The sequence below is a fragment of the Melanotaenia boesemani genome, chromosome 5 (genome assembly GCF_017639745.1).
Source record: "Melanotaenia boesemani isolate fMelBoe1 chromosome 5, fMelBoe1.pri, whole genome shotgun sequence".
Classification (NCBI taxonomy): Eukaryota; Metazoa; Chordata; class Actinopteri; order Atheriniformes; family Melanotaeniidae; genus Melanotaenia; species Melanotaenia boesemani.
The window spans coordinates 6,334,163-6,341,231 of NC_055686.1; positions in this window are offsets into that span (position 1 = coordinate 6,334,163).

Here is a 7,069-nt window from a genome sequence, read left to right on the forward strand (position 1 = left end):
TTCCCTACTGTCTTTTACGAAGGGGCTGATAAAAACTGATTACATTATTATTAGAAATATATATATATATATATATTTTTGACAGGTTCTTTTCTGATTATGCAGTGATGAATAACAGAAAAATGTAATATTTTATATGTGTTTGTTATTTAATTTGTTTGGGGGCTTATTTCGTGGAGACATGATGATGTCATGTTTTATTCTTGCTTTACTATGCTGAAAAGCTTAATAGGAGCCTATGCTTATTTTAACCACTTTATCATTGTAACGGTTAAACAAGTCAGGTGCAAAATACAAATATAAACATGTCTATTATTGGATCAGCTGTTAGGTTGTACTGCAGTTTCTTCCTGAAATCCGCCCTGTAATCCTATCCTCTCTGTTTGGATCCTGTTTTTTTGTTTTTTTGTTTTTTTTATCAAAGTTTTCCGGATTCTACTCAAACAACCAAAACTGACGGGTTTTATCCGGATAACAACCATGATTGGATTATGTGATCCAGGTGGATTTCGGAATCCAGATTTGCCTTTTGAACAACCCATTTTCAAAATTTGATTCTATTCAAAAACTGAAATCCGATAGAATTACATCTGAACAACCGGCCCTCTATGTCACAAAAAACATAACCTGGTTTTACCCAGTAGAGGGCACTATGAGCTGGTTTTTTAACCCACAAAATCCTGTTTTTCAAATAAATGAAAAAATACAAATTTTATCAACAGTATGTGGTTTTTATGACAATTAAGTATTACTGTGTTGTTTACAGCTCAAAAAACACATTTTGGATGCACTACCCCTTTAAGTTACAGCAAGATTCCACATAAAAACCCTTTAAGCATTTTAATAATTGCTTTATCAAATGGGAAAATTCTTGTTATTTTTGTAGCTCTTCTGTCATTTTGTACAAATAATGTCAATGTAAGCTTTAAAACAACAGCATAAAAATCCTACCTTTGCAAAGAACTGCTCACAGTCAAAGTGAATTCCTTTGTGAAAAGCTGCTTTTCTTGCAATGTACTGTTCTCTGGTGAACCGTACTCTGAACTTTGTCCATTGCTGAGCTGTGTATGTCTGAGCAGTGCAGACTGCTCTCTTTATATCTAGCTGCCAAGTCTCTTTCAGTTTCAGTATGATGCTGCTTCTTGGAAATCCCATTTCCTAGATGCGGCCTTTGTTCAAAAATGAACGCATCTGAAAGGGAGATCCAGCAAGAGAGAGCTCAGGTGGAGCGGTACATTTCCTCTCTGAAAGAGAGTTTACAGTACCAGCGAGGGCAGAATGTTGTTCTGATATCTGAGTTAAAAGAACAGAGATCTACCAGAGAAGAAAATGACAGCTTTAGGAAGGAGAATGCAAGGCTCAGTTATGTATGATTGACTTTTTGCATGTAGTGTGGTGAAATGGTAACTAGAGGCAGATGTTTAACTAAATTACAGCCAGAAGAGAAAGTTCATAGCTGAGAAACTATTCAGATTTTTTTTTTTGTCTAATTTGGACTTTATTTTTATTTACTGTACATCTTTTCTAGTCACACTCAAAGCGCTTTTACACTACTTGTCAAACTCATACATTCACACACACACACACACAAACCACATGCTCATACAGCACTTCTTATCTCAGTGGATCGGATTCAGTGTCTTACCCAAGGACACTTGGGTAAGAGTGACTGGACAGGACAAGTATTTAAGCATTTAACATCTCTGCCAGACATTGGAGAGAGGTTTGGGCTGGAGTACAGAGAGCCTGACAAATCCAGTCTCTCTAGACTGGGACAAACACAGAACCAAGACCAGCCTCGCATGTCCTCAGACAAGCCCACTTGTACAGCATTCAGATCTTCCACCATCAACCTCCATGACTTCAGCCAAGCTGTTTCAGGTTCCAGCAATGTGCCATCTAGATGACGAGGATCCAGTTGAAACAGCTTCAGCTCTGCAGATTCAGACTAAAATTGGCAAATATTTGACAATATTAATGAAATGAAGTGGATTGCCATAGCCAGTTTTTTATGTAAAATTAAGTGAGATTGTAAATTCCTGGCTCCCATGGGATGTCAAAGAAGGGAAGCCAGGACTGGGGAAATGTGGTCTCTCCTGTTAATTCTAATCAGAAACCTTGATGCAGCATTTTTGGACTAGTTGGAGGGTATTTATGGTGAAATTATTTTAAAGTGTTTATTTTAAATATATATTCATGTTGATCATGAAAGGGTCTTCTTAACAAATCTCCCTTTTCCAAATGTATTCAAATAGACCTTGGGGTTACTGAGATGCTCATTTCAATATGGCTACTCAATATTAAACAGAAGGCATGGACTTAATGAGAGATAAACTGTACTACCAGCAAAATCTTTGTCTTACATCTTGAGTCTCGGTTACCTTTGGTTGTTAGGATTAGTATTTAATAATAACTAATAACAGCAATGTTCATTTTAAGTTCCTAACTTGTGTGAAATTACATTAAACATGTTTGAACTAAACTAAATGTTGAAGTTTAATTTTTCACAACCATTGATTAATGTTTATTCATTAGCCTGATGGATGTTAATAAATGAAAATTAAAAATAATGCTAAAAATAATTTTAACATCTAGAATTCTCAGTGGAAGAGTCAAAATGTCTATTTTAATAGAGAAGTATAAGGTTGGCACATGTGGGATTCAAACCACAGTCTCCACATTACTAGTAAAAGAGGGTTAAAAATAATTTAGGTTCAGGACCTTGGACAGTGACATAAATGCTGCCATTTTATTAAATGTCACTCTTTTACCCCTATTTGTAACTTGCCCCCACAGGGAGCCTGGAACTGAACCAGTGACCTTTCTACACTAGCGTACAGTAGACTTAAAGCCTCACAGGCCAGTCTGCTTAAGAGTGGTCGTACAAGCCCTGACACAAGGTAGATATTCTGTGAGGTACTGCATCCTTTTGCATCCATTTGTTTTCAGCAACTGTGTGAGGTAAAGGGCTTCCTGGATTGTAGCTGCCAACATACATATCTACAATAAAGGCTAGATGTTTCATCTACGCTTATGTTCAATGGGGTCGAACATCCGTGCAGGTTTTCAGATGAACTCTGCAGTTTAAACCTCTTTATGGTGTGTTTTATGATCAGATCAGAATTACCTCGCTCGCTCATAACATTATTTTATTGGTGCATGCACTTTCTAAATAACCATGACTTGCTCAATTTTATAGGGATTTTCAAAAGATATGGTTTGTTATAAATGCCAGAGATGTAGCCATGACAGCGTATACTTATAACTAAAGATTCTAGAGCAGAGGTTAAACCATGGACTTTCATATGAAAATAAACAGATAGATGCAGTGAATACACACACACACACACGGTATGTTAAATCAATGTTTAGGGTACTAAAACTCAGTGTACAGAATGACTACATGATCATATATATATAAATACGTGGCTAACATATTTTCTTAATCTATTTTTCTTGTCATTAGGTTGTAATCTATGGACTTTTTTTTGTTTTAACTTTACATCATTTCCCACAAATATCTACATCCCTTAGAAGAAAGTCTGTCTATCCTCTTTTTATAAAGGTTTTATGTTTTTTATTGTTTTTTGTTTTTTTTTGTTGTTGTTGTTGTTTTGTTTTTTTTAAACCTTAAAATGGAAATAAAAACGTGCATCTTCAAAATGAACAAATATCTTATGGTGGCTGTTCATTAAAAATATATATTAACTTGTCTTTTTGAAAAGTCTTGTAACATTTGTGTCTCTAAAGTAGTTTTATTTAGCTGGCTGAGGGAAAAATGGCTCTTTGGATTGGAAAGGCTGCAGACCCCTGCACTAAACACATAAACAGGTTTAGCAGCAGTTTTCTCTTTAAACAGCAACAGTTAAAATATTTCTTCATATATATTTATAAGATCAAATATTTATGAGAAAGAAGGATGAAATGTTCAGGATTTACTAACTAAAAGGTAAAAAGTCAGCAGGATGGATTTAAAGCTGTGAGGCTGCTTCCTTCTAAACACAGAAGAGAGCAAACCTGTGGCAAGATGGCTGCTGGGTGAGGACGTTCAAAGCTCCGCCATAATGCATCCAGCCTTTATTGTAGATATCTATGGCTGCCAATGCCATGTATGTAAATAAGTCAAATGGAGAAAGAATATCTGCAAGCACTTCCCTCTTTTATTGTTTTGCTTCTCTCTGCATGTAGGCAGAACACACACATGCATAACATCAGTACAAAGCCCCCATTTACTGGTCTACAATAATAACTCCTGTAATGTAGAGGCACATTACACAAATAGTTTGTCTATATCAGGGATCACCAACTCCGGACCTTATGAGCCAGTGCCCTGCAGGTTTTCACTACATCCCTGCTGCAACACACCTGGTTCAAATGAAATAGTCAATAGTCAAGGTCTACACCAGCCTCTTAACGACCCATTATTTGAGTCAGGTGTGCTGCAGTATGGAGATACTGAAAACCTGCAGGACACTGGCTCAAGAGGTCCGGATTTGGTGATCCCTGGTCTATATTCTAGCGTTTATGACATCTCCTCGTTTTAGCACATTATTCCCATAACACCATAGGAACTTTAAACAGAAACTACTGTAGCCTGAGCTTACACATAAAACTTAAACATGAGGCATCATACATTTCAGCCTCTGTCTATACTGTTCCTGTAAGCGTTGCAACAGATCAGCCATAAAACAGTGTTTTTATGTTTTCACTTCAACACCAATTTGTAAACATCTGTTTGTGCAAACAAGGGTTATTTAAACCTCCAGTACAACACTTTTTTATTTTTACATATATATGTACGTAACGATTTACAATCCATTCACAGCACAGTCCATCTCATCTGACCAATCTATAGATTAAGTCTCTCGGCTGGCTTACTCAGCCACCCAGATCAGAGCCAGATAGACGAGATGTAGGTGTTTCTGTAGCCACACTCTGACTGGTAGGAACAGTCTCTAACATGATGGTCCCGTCAGAGTGTGTCTGTCTGAGTACTCACCAGGTGCTGCTGGGGTAGGTGGCTGGACAGCCGACCCTGGTTGGATGTGATGGCGGTTCTGTCGCAGCTCTGTTCCCTGTGCCGTCTTGATGACGAAAGATCTCGGTGTGGTACTCTCGCTGATGATCACTGCCGGTAGGGTCCAAGTCTTCTCATGGTCCAGCTTGGCGAGTATTACATCCCCTGGATGCAGGGCAGGCAGGGTCCTGGCCCCATGGCAGCGGTTGAATTAGGCCTGCTTAGCTTTTTTCTTTCTTCTCTCTCCTGCACAGCTGCTTTGCTGGGCCATTTTGGGTTAAGGTTTTTGTCAATCCAGGGAAGAGTAGTTCTGATTCTCCACCCCATCAAGAGCTCAGCTGGGCTGAAGCTGGTGAATGAACATGGGGTGGCCCTGTAGGTCAGCAGAGCCATCACAGGGTCATCTTGCTTGAGGATTTTCTTTTCTGTCTGTACAGCCTTCTCTGTGTGCCCATTGCCTTGTAGGTGATGAGGGCTGGACGTGTGATGTTTGAAGTCCAGCTGTCTTGGCAGCTCCTTGAACTCCACACCTGGGAACTGGGGTCCATTGTCACTTACCACCTCCTCAGGTATCCCGTCTCGCGAAAAAGTCCTTTAGCCTTTGTGTAAATAGTGTACTGGTTGTTATGGGCAAGTGGCAGATCTCAATAAACCTAGAGTAATAATCTGATATTACTAGGTAGTTATTGTGCTACACACAGAGGTCCATGGTGATCTTCTGCCAAGGGCGTTCTGGGAGTGGCATGGACAGGAGCGGTTCTCATTGCTGTGTTCTCAGTTCACAGCATGTCTGACACAACGCCACTAGCTTGCTTGGCTCTGCTATAAGACCTGGCCACCACACTGATGATCCCGTCCTCTCTCTACATTTTACTAGGCCGTGGTGGATTTTCTGCAGGATCTCTCCTCTTATTTGCTGCGGCACGACAATCCTGTTCCCTCTGAGGATCGACCTATTGTACTCTGACAGTTCACTTTTCAGAGAAACGTATTCTCTTGCCTCAATAGGCATTTCAGATTCAGGTGCTCAGGCCATCGCTTTTTGATGGTGGTTTTGATTAATTAGCAGCTCACACTTATCATCCAAATGATCAAAGAACACAAAAACTGCCTCTGATGTTACGTCCTCGTGCTCTAGGGGTAAGGAGGACAGAACACAAAGAGAGCCGAATACCAGAGTTAAAGGAAATATATCAGTGGTAAATTAAACTGTGTCAGAGCATATCTTTTATTAAAAATGGAGAACATTATAAAATCAATGTTAAAAAAGAGTTCAAACACCATATTGAGTGAACACAAAAAAGGTTCATTTTAATACAATTCACCACAGATACAAGAAAAGGTATCAAAGTATGTAGCAATGCCTACATTGGCAGGTTCACAACAAATGGTTCAGAAACAACTTCTATGATTGTCATGTGTTTGCATATATTCAGCATCTAGATCTCTTAGAGGACGGACATAGCCCACAATGGACAACAGAAAAATAAGGAAAGATTATCTGCTGCTGTTTCTGTAAAATCCTCAAAGATGGATGATTCAGATTTTTATGGTATTTTTCTTTAGGCAACATGAACTCAACAAAAAAAGTTTGTCTTTGGGTGTAATAATGTCTCAAGGCAAGGCACATTTATTTGTATAGCACATTTCATGTATAAGACCATTCCAACTGCTTTACAATAGAACATTAAACACATTACAGTAAATAAAGAGAAAATGAATCAAGACATTGCAAGACTATAATTAAATATAAAGGAATAAAAGCTACAGTGCAGATTTAATGAATAAGTGCAAAAGAAAAGAAATGTTATTAACCTGGATTTTAAAAAGTGTCAACATTTGGTGAAACTTTAATCCCTTTAACAGCTAAATGCTGCTTCTCCATGTTTAGTCTGGGCCCTGGTCTGGACTAGCCGACCTGAGTCCTTGGCAATAAACCTTACACAGCTGGAAAGCCTGTTTATTTCCTTTTATGCATGTTAGGTTAATTGATGACTAAATTATCTCTAGGAGTGAGTGTGAATGGTTGTTTGTCCCTATGTATTGGCCCTG